The following is a 16,409-nucleotide window of genomic DNA, read 5'->3' on the forward strand; positions in this document are numbered from 1 at the left end:
ATCTAACGACGAGCCAATTTTCATATGATCAATTGATCGAAATGCTCTTTGGATTATAAATTTTTAAAATATTATTATATGGACTAATATTCCCTATAGATTATTTATTTTACCTACCCTCAATATTTATTTTTAAAATATTTCATCAAGGATAAAGTAGTAATGTTCATTTCACCGTCTAAGAGCTACACAATTATTTTTTATTTGAGAAGGGTATTTATAATTTTTCAAATAATAAGAGAAAATTCGTAATTATATTAAATTTTGAAAAAATAGTTGTAGTTTATCTTTATATTAAATAATTTTCTTTCTAATCGTTTTAAATTTTTGAATAATGTGGTTATTTAATAAATTATATTATCTCATAAAGTAATGGGCGATACCGTAAATTGTTTAAGTACAAAGTCAATGTAGAGTAGGGATATCATTTTTCAAAATGGAAATATCAAATCCTCTTAATTCTTTAATTGATCATAATTATTTTAAAATTAATGATATTAAATATTAATGATGTGGATCCTACTCGATAACAAGAAAGTCGTACCATTATATGTAGTCTTTGAAAACGGCCACTGTCAATTTATATCCACGGCTCAATTTACACATTATATGTTATTAACATTTTTTTATCCTAAAACTTACTCTATTTACACATCTAATCTTTTTCTTGATGAATTTAGTCTTGATTATTTTATATTTAGTCTTTTTTCTAGATAAATTTAGTCTTGTATTGATAAATTTGATACTAACGACTTATAATTATATGATAAAATATGAGAATTATATAAGTAAAAATTGAGTCCTACTATCACATACTTACGAGCTCTCAACTCTGCCAACTAACATATATAGCACTAAGTGGCGATCATTCTTTGCGTACTTTTTTATTACTTAATTAAGAGGGACCATCTCAATTATGTCATATGTTTTCCATTTGAATTGTGATATTTCAACCACTGGCGTCAGGACAGAGTTATAAATGTGAACACGAATTCGTGTGTCTTTAATGTTGTTGTCGTGCAATGTGATATTTACGTAGTATTATGTTGGACGGAAGCATCAACAGAAATATGGGTGGATCATAATTATTGATTTTATAGGTAATGGTCAATTTTATGGGGTGATTGGGACTACGGTCAGATTCGAATGCATTTCATCCCGTAATTAAAATACGAATCTTGGTTTTTGTGTGTATATAATAAATAATTTTTTATATTTTAAAATATATTATAAGTAAGAATGAAATATATATCAATGTATTATATTGAAAAAGAAAAAGCAATGGAAGGCCTTTGGAGCTAGTTTAGTTCTTTCATCGCCCCTGTCCCTCGTCAACTTGAATTGGAATTGTGCAACTTTCCCTTTTCTCCGGATTGTTGGTCTTACAAAAAGCCGAATGCTCCTATCTCTCGGCAAAGATCGTGTGAGTGTGCAGTTATGCTTCGGATGCTTCGCCATAGAATAGATCGACCCAGTTCCCGTTCTTTTTCGGTGCACTCGCTTTATATCTCTGAAAGAAAACAAAATTACTTTATAATTAGTTAATGTAAACTGAATAAGTCAGAGGTATTTTTGACTTTACAAAAAATTGATAGTGAATATGACCTCTTCTTTTTATATTAGTATAGATGAATCGTGCTGACTTTCAAGATCGAATGTTGCAAAAGCTAATAAGACTTTTCCGAAACATGTTGCGCCATATATCATTATTCGTTTCACTTTAGTTGAATTAATTACGTGTATGGAGAGGAGTCTATTTGATAAGAGCTTTGTTCCTAAACCCGACATGAAAATCAGATATTTTTTTAATAAACTCTATAGTCTCATCTGTTAAAATTCTCTCATATGGCATTCCATAATTTGAAATGTTTTTTAGCCCTCACGTGCATTTTTCGTTCAATAATTAACGAAATTGTTAGCATTTCTATACATTTTTTATCAATCATTGGACAATTATGCACGTGGGGACTAACATGGGGAAAAATTTCAACTTGTAAGATGTAATATATATGAGAAAATCGTAATAAATAAAACTAACATGTGAAACCAACAGTGAGATTTTTTATTCTTTTTAATATGTTTACATCAGTTATTTTAATGTATTTGTTTTATTATTAGTGGTGCCACATTCATTAATATACTCTTTATTCTAATATTTGTATTTAATATTATTTTAGATTATCAATAGTGTCATATCAGTATATTATTAAGTGAATATGCTATATTTTATTAAATTAATTAATTTTAAGTCTAAGTTTGTGAGAAAAACCAGACGAGTTTTCTTGAAATAAAATTTCGAATAAGCATTTTAATGTTTTTAAAAAATAATATTTCTATATATATAAGAAGAAAAATGAAATATTCGAATTCCCCCATTGTCAAACAAATAAAAATTTAGGTACAATGTCAATATTATTTATTTTGCTTTGACTGACTTACAAAAGTGAAAATCCACCTGAAAAAGTTAACCCCACTCTAATCTAAAAGTAGAAAATTAATGATTCTTTTCCCTGATAAGACTAATGATTAATTAAGTGGATTAATGATGGTGATTATTGAGCATACAACAAACATCTTATTTTCACTTTTATTTTTAATAAAATCGATCAGTTAAATCATACGGCACATTATCGAATTTGATAATGTTGTCGTGCATCCTATATTGATCATAGACAAACGATATATAAACTCAAAAACCTCCTTTTCCTATTCCTTACAGGACAAAATCCTTTGGTGTTCATACGAAATTAGAAAACTGTACATCGCGCAACGGACACTAATTGCATCCCACGTTGCATGTTGTATATGGGAACAACGCCATGCGCCCGTCCAAAGCCTCTCGCCCGGGGAGGAGGGTGGGGGTGGGTGGTACGATACTTCCACGCATCCCACACAAGCAAACAAAGAGCTCAAACAACTCAAAAGTCCTGTAACCTCATCTCCCTAACAATACGTCTTTTTTAAGATAAAATTTAAAACTCATATGAAATCAGATTAAATAATATCCCACACGATATAACACAAGTACATAATACTTCACATCAAAAACATTAAAAATCCTGACATATATATATATATATATATACATATCCATCAATAATTTCATAATAAATAAAGCAACGTGACAATAAAATATAAACTATTGTATAAATAAACAAATAAATGGAATTTAAACTCAATTTTTTTTACTAAATAAAAAGTTACAAGATATCAACCTTACCATATAAGAGAAACCTCGATTGTAAATCACTAATCACAAAACCAAATTCTCATTTGTGACGAGGAAAAAAGACAAAAATAATAATAATAATAATAAAAGTGGAAGAATTAAACAAAAAAGGGGCCGAATAGGAATAAAGAGGTAATTTGAGGACCAGAAAAAAGTCAGCCTCTGCTTTAAATTAAAATTGTATAGCAGCACGTGCTCCACGAGCTTTCCGGTGGTTGGGTGGGTTGCCTCAGCTTTTATTAGCGATAGTGTCATTGTCGCCCTCAATGTGTGTGTTTAAATTTTTTAAAATTAGCTGTCGTCGTATATTATTTTTATTTATGTATAATAAATATTTTTTAATAATTTTAAATATATTATAAATAAAAATAAAATATATAAATTAATAAATTATATTTTTAAAAAATAACTTAAGGTATTATTAATTTTTGGTATAATGGGATCAGAAAATAATGTGCAGTTACTTTTGTTAAACATAAAATATATAATTATAAGTTTAGAAGGATCTAATTAGTAGTATAATTGTTATATTTACAAATTAGTGCAGTAATGTCATTAACCATTGTTGTGAGTATCGAGATTTTTTTTTTTTAATAAATGTGAGTTATATTATTTTGATGTGTTTATTAAATTATGATAAGTAAAAAAATTCCATAATTTAAAAAGTGTATATAGCTAGAAGAGAAAAAATATCAAATAATTGGAGATGTGAGAAACAAAAAAAAGAAAAGAAAGAACGGTTTTAGTTAAATGATTATATTATTTAAAAATTTAAGCTGTTAATCATTAAATAATAATATTTTAACATATATATATAACATATGAAAAACATAAATATGGTAATAATTTATATTTATTTATACTCTTTTAATAATTGAAGAGATATTTTGATGACCAAAGATCCGGCATTCTTTTTTTTTTTTTTTTCCTCTCGCCTTTCAACTTCCAACAATACTTAATCGAAAAAATTTAACTTTTCCCTCAATTATTTATATTTATTTAGTTTTTGCTTTATTCGCTCTTCTACTCTATTTTTTTCACATTTTTCCTTTAAAAATTTATTTATTTTTATCTCAAAATTCAATTTAAAATTATATTCGTTTTTCGTATTTCATACAAATAAACAATTAAAAAATTTTATTTACAAAAAAAATCATGTAAATGAAATTTTAATACAAAATTAATTTTTATATAATTTTTAAATATTTTTACACGTACATCGAGCGTGCCACTAATTACAGCAGCACGAATCAGAAGTGGTGAATGGAGGGGACAAAGCATTGATTTTAAAACTGTGAGTGTGATAAAAGTGTCTATTTCAGTGCGTGGAAGATAAGGTTGTGATCTGGATAACAATTGGTGGAGTGAGAGGTCAAGCGTTTATTTTGATTGGGACATCAGCTATCAAAATGGTTTCCAGGACACAACTTCTTGTTGACTATTTGCAACATGTGGTTGAATTTTGAAATAGATAAATTTTTTAATAAATTGCATTAACACCCCTGAATTTAAGGCTAATTATATAAATATTAGAAATAATTACACTTAGACGCCATTTAAAATGTTCAATTATGTTTTTTTCTAAAATAATTTGAAATTATACTTACATTCCTTTCAAAAATGCTCAATTTATACCTAAATCCCTTTCATTAGGGTTCGAACGGAAATGACTGATGAAAGTATAGAAAAATACATAAATTTTTAATTCTGGTCCCTCATTTAATAGTTTTATGTATATTTTTGTACCTAGAAAGGGATAAATATAATATACCTGGAGTGGGGTTAACATCATTATATTTTTTCCTTATGAAATTATTACATAAAAATATTAAATGATGGATAAAATTGAAAATTTATGCAATTCTTTGCTAACATCAGCATTTTTTTTGTCTAAATCTTAACAAAAGAGAGTCAAGTGTAAATAGTGAATTTTCGAAGGGTGTAAGTATAATTTCAAAATGTTTTTGGGGAAAATTCTAATTTCACATTTTTAGAGAGAGTCTACGTGTAGTTAACCCTAAATATTTTCTATTATTTTTAAAATTAGAAATATACCTTTTGAGGTTGTAGTTATAATTATAAAGTACATCTTATTCAGTGACGAAATTTTACACAAACATCTTATGTAGTACATTATACTAATACCTTTATAGGGGATGTGCCTATGGTTGTGTAATATGGGCTAATTTTAAAGGGTATTGATGTAATTTACTGGGTTTTTTTTTTTTTTTTTCCCTGATGATTTGATAAACCCGTGTGGATTTCTAGACTTTGCTAGTTGCTACTAAGATATGAAGTAGTAGGGTTTAATTTCGTCTAATTTGTACTATGAATGAGCACTATATAAATATAGCTAAATTACAAAAATGTGGATTTTAATTGAAAATATTATATAAAAAAAAAAAACCTACACACCTACTCTTTACTCACAAACGGTGGTTTTTCTGATACCTACCCACCATGTTTTTTTTTTTTTTTGTAAATAATATCCCTAAGTTAATTTTCTTTTATTTATTTATTTATTAAAATATGATATGTTGGTTTATATATTTTATTTATTATATGTATGCAGGGAAAGGAGTGCCATAACTTTTAGTTAATAAAAATAAAAAAAAAGATATTTTTCATTCACAAATGGCAGTTGTGGCACTACTACACCAACTTTTTTATTATATTGATAATACACTTAAGTTGGGTTTTTTCTTCTTTCTCTTTTTAAAAATATAATATATTAATTTATATTTTTATTTTTATTTATAATATATTTTAAAATATTAAAATAATTTATTATATATACAGAGACGACGTGCTACGATAACTAGTACGAATAACCCATAGAAGGGGAGAAGTTGTTTTTGCCTTATGATTTCGACCCATTTCAATTCCAACCCAATTGAATCCGGAGAAATGTTTACGGTTGCTGGGCTCAAACGGGTCGGATTTTTTAGTGGACCTCTGTTTTGGATTCAAACCCAAACTATACTTTGTGGAAATTATAATATAACATATTCTATTTTGCGAAATCTTGAAATAAAAAAAATCTTTAAAGATACAAATAAACTTGAAATTATTAAAAATACCCTAAAAAATCTTTGGGAATAAGAATATGAAAAATTAGGTTAGAAAATCCGCGTGTTTTTATTCGGATCAGATCACATTTAATTTAATTGGCCCGACAGCCTGCTATGAGAACCGTAAATCACGCCTCCTCCAATGGGAGGCACAAATATTGCATGAGGATTTGTATTATATAGGACCTTCTATAAGTACCAGTATTTATTCATGATAGATGGTACGTTATTGATTGCACTTATTTAACTTAAGTATTAAAGGGTTATCGCCTGCTATCCACCTTATTGAATGTAACGATTTTTTGTTCTCAAATGTCGACCATCCATGTCCTAATCGAGGTTACCTATCCATGTCATTAACTAGCTCAGATATAACCTCGATCCAAATCAAGTGTCGTACATACTAATAGAGAATAACAATTTAAACAATAAAAAACAACATGTAAGACTACAAATTTACAAGAATATTACCGAAGATCTAGAAAGACACAAAAACATAAGACTAAATGCAACAATCCTCCACGTAACATAGAAATAGACAAAAAGGGAAAAAAGTAATCGAACAAGAAAACAAAATACACGATGTATTTAACCCTAGATAATAAACTAACAAGGGAGCTTACAATTTGTTTGGTTTTTCACGACAGTTCAAAGCTAGTTCTCTAGCTCACATCCGAAACTCAAACTCATGAGATATTTTTCACACGAACAAGGCAAAAATGTTTACAATTTACCCTACTATCAACGGAAAAAAGGGGCTACTTTTGTTTTGAGCCCATTTGTCTGATTGTCCAAAATAGGCCCAACCCAAGTTTAGTTGGGCCTGTTTCATCCATACTGTTTGTAATGAACATATGCATTCAACCCAAATTGTTTTTTTTTTTTTTATAGATATATAGATAATTAATAATCTTTTATATTTTAAAATATATCATAAATAAGAGTAAAATCTATAAATCAATACATTATATTTAAAAAAAGAAAAAAATTAATTTATCAGTTAATGTAAATTTTAAAAAGTAGAATAAATTAATTATCTTATGAATTGAAGGGCATTTTCAAATTCACAAAAATTAATGCAATGATGTCATTAACCACCATTTATAAATGTGAGGGCTATTTCTTGTCATATTAATATAGATTACAACACACAAAAAAGCCACCCATATTTTATTAATAGCGTAGATATTGGTTGAATAAATAATGAGTTTTTCCCACTATTAGTGGGAGTACTCTTCCTTTATGCTATATTTAGATTGAAATTTTTGGATTTGAGCAGAAAAAATTAGAAAAAGGATTTCAAATAATTTTACATTGAGTAAATTTGAAATTTATCATAATTTCATAAAAGATTATAGTTCTAAATAAAAATTCAAGAAATTAAAATTCATCTTTAATTAAAGGGATAATTGCACTCTCATCCCCTGAGATTGGTTTAATTATATGTAGATCCTCTATAGTTTGAAAAATTACATTTGACACCCTTGAGGTTTAGTTTCATTTAACAAATAAGTTCTCCTGTTAGTCAAAGTTCACTAAATTTGTTGACATTAATAAAAAAAAAAAACTGACTTATTGCAGGTCAAATATTTTTTTTCGGTCTAAAACGTGAAGATATACCTCTTCAAATGCATTGACACGTGAAGGCATATAAGGGTAATTTAATCATAAAAAAATTTATATGACAAGTCAATAACAAGTCAATCAGGGGTTAACAGATTTTTTCTGATTTTTTTATTAGTATAAACAAATTTGGTAAATTTTGACTAACGGAGGGACTCATTCGTTAAATGAAAACAAATATCAAGCATGCTAAATATAATTTTTCAAATTATAAAAAAATTAAGTATAATTACACCAAACTTTAAGGGAGGGGAATATAATTTTCCTTAATTAAATTATACCAGAAAATAATTCCATCTCTTATCAACGTCTCTTTCATGAAATATCCCACAATTGTGTTATTTGACATAAAGCCTGCCAACTTTAAGCACTGCTCCCAATCAATAATTGTCGTGATATTCAATTCCAATGATGCGAATTAAAAAGCTCAAAGAGATATAATAATTTCTAAAAATATAAAATTATAGAAATAGTTGTCACAGTGAAACGAAACAAGTTTATTGAGGAAATCTATAAAATCAAATTGGAAAAGCTATTAATATAAAAATAAAAGTCTTTTGGTTAATGACACCGTTGCACTATTTTTTTGTGACGTAAGAAAATGTTATTTATAATAAAATAACTAACTTATTCAACTTTTCAAATTTTACGTTAATCGATAAATTATTTTTTTCTATCTTTTTTTTTATTAATGTAATGTATTGAGTTAATATATTTTAAAGCATAAAAATTTTATTTTATGATATATACGCAAAAATTACGTACCACAACAACTAGTATATATATATAAATGGGTTCTAGCTAGTCCATTACACATGAGAACACTTAATTAGCTAATTCCATTTATGTTTCCTGTATTTGGGCACATGCTCTATAAACTAATGTTCTAGTAACTTAATCATTGATATATTAATTTAATGATGTAATAATCATTCCAATTAATAGAGTTTGATCTTTTCTTGAAATAAGTCAAGCAAGACACACTCATTGCATCATAAATCCAATGATAAATGTCCCAATTCTTGACACAAAATCAATATATGTTTGTTAACGGCCAGGTAGCACCTTACCAAAGCTCATACCACGCCAAATAATGTTCTTTATATCATTAGAAAAAAAAATACTATTAACTATAATACTGAAAATTATGGTTAAAAGTTGTAATAAATAACTATTGTTAACCATAATTAAGTAAAACAACCAAGAAAAAAAAATAGTTTTTCCACTATAAAATATTATTTGCTATAGTCAAGAGTCATGGTAAAAATATTTGTCATGACTTTTAGCCACCCTCGCAAAAACCACGGTCAAAAATCATTGTGTGAATGTGATCAATAACTCTTTGCTATGGCTATTTATCTATCTCAATTAGCCATGATCAAATGTTATATTTCTTGTAAACCACCTCACCAGAAAAATACCTATTGGGTCTTATATGAGAATTTACTGCCGTACTTGTTGGTATTAGTTCGTAAGAATATAAGTCGTTTCTTATCATACGATTGAGAATTCAATTTTCTTTACCAACTTGAGGACTGTATTAATAAATATTTTATGAATATACATTGGTTTTAAGAGCATGCTCTGATACGCTAATTTATATATTTTTAAATATTTAATTTATTTATTTGTTAACTAGTCATTCTTCTACATCTCAATTCGCTCTTCTAAACCCTCAAATCGCCCACTCTTTTTAATTTTTTACTGACTTTAATTTTCTATATTTTTTATTTAATTATGCACACTCGTTTGAACGTGCCAACACACTCTAGTTGTAGTAAACATAATAAACAAAACAGAGGTTGTCCTAAATTTCAAGGTTATCCACTAATGAAGTGTATTTGGAGTAAACGCATTGAAAACGTGGGAGAAATTGAATATGATGATCCAAAGTGGAAATAGTACTGTGAATATGCGCGTACGTGATAAACTGTTGGGGGGCTGGCGCTGGACCCCACAACAGCGCGTGCATCAATCATATCCGTTGGAAATTCCCACCGCGTCCACTACTTCCACTGTCTTTTTCTTTATTGTCCAATGATTTCGTTTTCGCTGATGAGGTCATACCATAGATGTCAACACTGAATCCTAAGAATTTGTTTGGTTTAACTGAAGATTAATATACACATATATAGAGATATATTTTCTTACAGTTATTTGATATTAGCAGAAGGGGAGTGAAGTGTAAATATTTTATTTTGTTTGGTATCAGAAAATAATATGAATTAAGAATGAATAGGTTAAATTTATTAAAAAAATTAAACTTGAAAATTTATTAATAAAAGTAAGGGTTAATTATACAAAGTAGACCCCCTTTAAAAATTCAAATTGCAATTTTTTTCTCGAAAAAATTTAAAATTTTCTACTTATACCCCCTCCAAAATTTTTTATTTATACTTGATCAGTGCCCGTTAGGGTTTAGATGAAAATGATGATGTTCAGCAAAAAAAAGTATATAAGTTTTTAATTTTATCTCTTATTTGACATTCTCATATAATAATTTTATATTTATAAGGCGGTAAATATAATATAGGGTTAAATACGCTTTTCACTCTTAAATTATGCATTTTATCTTATTTACACCCCTAAAGTATAAAAGATAAACAAAAACACCCATGACAAAATAATTTAGAGAAAAATACCCTTCTCACTTACCCCTGTATATTTTATTTTATTTCTCAAAATATATTTTTATCAAAGTATCTCCCTGAAATTATTTTTAAAAATTTAAAATTGTAGTCACATTTTATTTTAAAAATAATTCTTATAATTTATATTTTTATATAAATTATGGAACACAAAAAATATTTACAAGCTCAATACATGTAAATCTATTTTACAAAGTAAATAAATAATGGTAAAAAGTACATGTAAATATGTGTTAATGCATAAGACAATAATATTATAGAAAAAGTATGTTATATAACTTATAAATTTTTATTCAATTACATGTCCACATAATAAAAGTATATCATATCATTACTTAAAAAATATAGAATATTATATTAATTATATTATAAATTTGCATATTTTACAATATATGTATATATATATGCTCGATGTAATATTTTAAATTTGTATTGATAATTTATTTTTAAGAAAAATCAATGTATATAATAGCACAAGCAAAATTTATGTAAATATTTTACCAGTTATATAAAAAAATATAAAAATTATAAATTTATGGAGTTTATACAGATTCTATACTTAGCATAAAAATCATAAATTTTGGGTAGTGTTTGTTTTAAATAAAAAATTTATAATAATTTAGATTATATTTAGAAGAATGGTTGTAATAGAGATATTTTAGGGGTATAAATAATAAGGCAGTTTTATAAAAAAAAAGTAGTGTCTATAACAAAGGGCTATTTTATACGTTTTATGGTTTAGGGGTGTAAATGCATTTTATGCATAGTTTAGGGGTGTAAAGTGTATATATATATAATCAAAAGGGTGTAATTTTAATAAAATATTATCTAAAAATATAGCAATTGGATAAAAAATAGTCATTTTATGAATGAAAACTAGATTTTTTTTTTTAAAAAAAACTTTGTTTACTTCTTATATATGAAATAAAGTGAAAACTTTTGAATTTGTTTAGATAATTCAAAATTAAAAGAATTTTATTCCATAAATCTCATAATATAATGGCGTGCTGGAAAGTGAAGCCCACTTCAATTATACATTGACAAAAGCAGACATAACAACAAAATCGTACATCCTAAAATAATTAAAACATTATAATTATTAAATTCTTGAATAAACAATATTCAATCTATTCAAACATAAGGCCATTAAATATTGATGGGATCCAGGCAGTAAGGTATCTAAAGGACAAATATATCATTCCTAGGATTTTATGTACTCAAATAGAACTAAAATTTCACGCATTTTATTTGAATTTAATCGCACTCGTTTCGGCTCAACTTGATGACTTGTTATCATCACTATTGATCATTAAACATCTGGAAGGCAAAAATTCGAATATGTAGATTCGTACAAGTACGAACATTTGAGGAGTGTGATTCCTTGCATCAGTCCACACAAAATTCAGTACAAATCTAAATACGCAATTACTGAATTTGAATATAATATTAGAATGAACTCTACGCTCTAATATCAAACTATGGATTTTATTTGTTTAAAAATACTACCACTCATTAGTTCCATGTAGCAATTATTATTTTCTTTCAAGTAATCATTTACTCGGCAAGGGAAGTAGTAGTAAGAACAACTATTATTTGAAGGGTTTAATGCAATTTATTTTATGTGATATTATAAATATTATTCTTTTATAAAAAATAATAATTTATTTCTTGTGTTAATTATAATAAAATAATTTATCTCTATCTAGAAAAATAAATTATTTCATTTTAAAAGATATATGAGTAAATTATTAATTTTTTTAATTATAAAAAATAATTTGTTGGTTGTAATATCACCAGAGTTGTATTTTTATTTGAAAAACAAAAACAAGGCGGGGAGCGTGATGTCACTCGCTGCCAGCAGGAATTTTCAAAGACGAAAACCCCCTCTGTCGTGGACCCCAGAAGTGACGGGAGAAACCCGTTATGGCGGTCCGGAATTGGATTCGCAGAACTATTCAGGTGGGACCCGCTCTGCATTTGCATTTGAGTTTGAATTTGCATTACATTTCACTTTAATTTACATTTGCATTTGCATTCTTGTGAAATGGAATCAGTAGTAAGTAAGGCACAGAAGAAGTGTGTGTGAGAGGTTGGAGACGGAGACCCCTTCTTTTGAACTTTGACTTTGACCAATTGAAAAAGGCATGAAATTATAAAGAAAAGAAATTTAAAAAAGAAAAAAGAAAGAAGCAAGAAGAAAAGTCACACTTTCCTCCTCCCTTCCTCCTCACACACATGCTTTATGTAAATTTTTAGGCAATATATATATACGCGTATATATATGTATCTCAAAGACTCCACCTTTCACAACTTAAACCACAACCCACTGATTCTCTCAACTCAAAGTCTTTGCAATTTCAAAGAATTATCCTTTTGAATACAGAGGTATGCTTTTTTCACACTAAAGACTTGATTTTTATGAGTGGGGTTTGAGGGAGGGGGTGGTGTGTGTTGAATTGGTTTGTTGTATGTGTCAAAGATTTGATAGTTTTTGTGATGTGGGTTTTGATTTAAGTCGTGTTTTTGGGCTTCTTGTTTTTTTAAAAGTTTCAAGAATTTGTTGAAAGAGTGCTTCTTTTGACACCCTGGCTATGTGGTGGAAAGAGTCCATATTGATTTTTAAGTGGAAAAAAGAGTAGTTTTTTTGGGGGTATGACAACTCTGGAATGAGGTGTAATGATTTAGTATATTTTCTGGTTAGGTAATTGGTGTTTACATATATTTGTGGAATTTGGTGTTTGCTGTGTATCTGAGTCTTGAATTTCTTTGTTCTTGGGCTGTTTTTCAGGATTTGATGTGCAGTGGTTCCAAGAGTGAAGATTGCTCTTTTAATTTGGAGATGGAGGCTGGGTTTCAAGAGGATAAAAGCGTGTTTCTGCACAAGAATTGCTCAAAATTGCTTGAATTGGCAGCCACAGATGATTTGGCTGGTTTTGTTTGTGAAGTAGAGGAGAGGGGTTGTGATTTTGATGAGGGGAGCTTCTGGTATGGCAGAAGCTTTGGTTCTAAGAGGATGGGGTTTGAAGAGAGGACCCCTATCATGATTGCTTCTTTGTATGGAAGCACAGAGGTTTTGAAGTATATTATTGGAACTGGCAAGGTTGATGTGAACAGAGCATGTGGCTCGGATGGGGCTACGGCCCTTCACTGTGCTGCGGCCGGTGGGTCGTGGTCGTCGGTTGAGATTGTTGAGCTCTTGATTGATGCCTGTGGTGATATCAGCGCTGTTGATGCCTGTGGGAAGAAACCTGGCGACCTGATTGCTCCTTGTGTTAAGTCTTCCAGCAATTCAAAGAGGAGAATGCTGGAGATGCTCTTGAATGGAACCGGCAGCCGGGCTGAGGAGGGTGACGAAGAAGAAGGAAGCAAGACTCCTCAGGCAGTGAAAGAAGGGGCTGAGAAGAAAGAGTATCCGGTGGATGTATCTTTGCCTGATATCAACACTGGAATATATGGAACTGATGAGTTCAGGATGTATAATTTCAAGGTGAAGCCTTGCTCGAGGGCTTACTCCCATGACTGGACGGAATGCCCTTTTGTCCATCCGGGTGAGAACGCAAGGAGGCGCGATCCCAGGAAGTTTAACTACACTTGCGTGCCGTGCCCTGAGTTCAAGAAGGGGAATTGTGCAAAGGGTGATGCTTGTGAATATGCTCATGGTGTTTTTGAATCCTGGCTGCATCCGGCCCAATATCGTACCCGGCTTTGCAAGGACGAGACTGGTTGCTCGCGGAAAGTGTGCTTTTTTGCACACAAACCTGAGGAGTTGCGCCCGTTGTATGCTTCTACAGGTTCAGCAATGCCTTCTCCGAAGTCCCTTTCAGCTAATTCTATGGATTTAACGACATTGAGTCCGTTGTCTCTTGGTTCATCTTCGTTGATCCTGTCCAATACATCGACACCGCCAGTTTCCCCTTCTGTTAATTGTTCTTCTCCTATGGGTGGAAGCATGTGGCAGAACAAGGTGAACCTTACACCGCCAACATTGCAGCTCCCGGGCAGCCGTCTCAAGACCACTTTGAGCGCAAGGGACGTTGAGCTTGATATGGAAATGCTTGGATTGGAGAAAATCCGAACCCAACAACAGCACCAAAGGCAGCAGTTGGCAGAGGAGATGGCTAACCTCTCTTCCCCGTACAGCAGAATCACGGATTTAAAACCTACTAACCTTGATGATGTATTTGGATCACTCGATCCTTCATTACTATCTCATATGCAGGGTCTCTCGCCTACTATCAACAACACAACCAGCTCCCAGTTGCAATCTCCGACTGGGCTTCAAATTCGCCAAAACATGAACCAACTTCGAGCGAGCTACCCGCCACTCTCTAGCTCACCGGCAAGAAAGCCTTCCGCATATGGGTTCGACACCTCTGCAGCTGTTGCTGCGGCTGTCATGAACTCAAGGTCAACTGCCTTCACAAAACGCAGCCAGAGCTTTGTCGACCGAGCTGGAGTTAGCTATCGCCCCAGCCTCTCTGGTTCCGCAAATTCCCCTAGTCTAATGCCATCCAAACTCTCGGATTGGAGCTCTCCCAATGGGAAGTTAGACTGGGGGTTCAACGGTGACGAGGCCAACAAACTCCGGAAGTCAGCTTCGTTTGGTATACGAAGTGGTAACACAGCTGCACCGGCAGCCATGATCTCATCGAACATTGATGATCCAGACGTGTCTTGGGTCAATTCGCTGGTGAAAGACGTCCCTTCCGGTCGCACCCGGCTATTCAGTGCAGAGCAGAAGCATGGAGGCGTTCATGATATTATGCCTTACTGGGCTGATCAAATGTACATGGAGCAGGAACAGATGGTGGCTTAAACAGCTTTGCTTGAAGATAATCTTCACTTAGTTTGATATTCTTTCAATATTCTTGTCGATACGATATATCAATGAACGACTAATCTCACATGCTTCAACTTCAAGAATTGGTAGAAAGATTTGACTGAAGAAAGAATTTTTTAATTATTTTTTGTATTTTTCAAAACAGGTGTTCTTCCCTCTGGGAAAAAGTTTCTGTAATTCTCATATGCAAGATAAAATAGAAGGAATTTCTACATTTCCTGTGTAGCTTTATTGATCTATTATTCCTCTTTGTATTCTGCAATGGAATGTTGATGTTAATATCTGATTGCTGAAGAGATGAAATCTTGAATTGATATGGTTTCCATGGTGTCATATCATTCATCTATTCTTGTTTTTTTCTGCAACTGTTTATGTTCCATTTCTGTGCACAAACAGCACAGATTGCAAAAAAATGATTTTTCACTATATTATAGATGCTCTTGATTTAAAAATTATGATAAATCAATAGTATTAACCATAGTCAAACAAAGTCAATGTGACTTAATTTTCATCATTAAGCAATATTTTCCATAGTTTTTAGTTGCAGTCAGAATATTTGTTATGATTTTATCTATAACCGATATGTTGACGTCACTTATATGAACAACAGCTAATAGCTTCTTGTGGGGCCGTGATTAATTGGTATTCGTCATGATTTTTTCTTTGACCATAATAGTTGATTGCAGTGAAGAATTATATATATATGTATATATATTGTGGTGTGGCATTCATTGCTCCCCATATTTGAAATCTATAACTTGTCCCAACGTTATATTTGAGAAAAAGTTATAACTTTTAAAATATCTTATAGGTATTTTAATAGTATAAATAGTAAAAGAATAATATTTTATTTTAATTGACACGAAACTATTATAATAAAAACAGATTTTGAGTAATTATGGACGTAAGAGAATACATTTAAATATTGTGATTTGCAATTATTTAAAAAAAATAATTCACAATTAGACTAAAAGCAATTCCTAACACTGATTTGGATG

General features: G+C 30.1%; 1 pseudogene across 1 annotated transcript; it reads left to right on the forward strand.

Moving 5' to 3' along the window:
- The first annotated feature begins 12,796 nt into the window (after positions 1 to 12,796).
- Positions 12,797 to 15,625, forward strand: LOC105160893 (zinc finger CCCH domain-containing protein 29 pseudogene; annotated as a pseudogene). Its single transcript, XR_016065236.1, has 2 exons — positions 12,797 to 12,956; positions 13,360 to 15,625. The product of XR_016065236.1 is annotated as a zinc finger CCCH domain-containing protein 29 pseudogene (transcript).
- The last annotated feature ends 784 nt before the right edge of the window (positions 15,626 to 16,409 follow it).

The sequence above is a fragment of the Sesamum indicum genome, linkage group LG4, assembly GCF_026168435.1.
Source record: "Sesamum indicum cultivar Baizhima isolate 11 linkage group LG4, ASM2616843v1, whole genome shotgun sequence".
NCBI lineage: Eukaryota > Viridiplantae > Streptophyta > Magnoliopsida > Lamiales > Pedaliaceae > Sesamum > Sesamum indicum.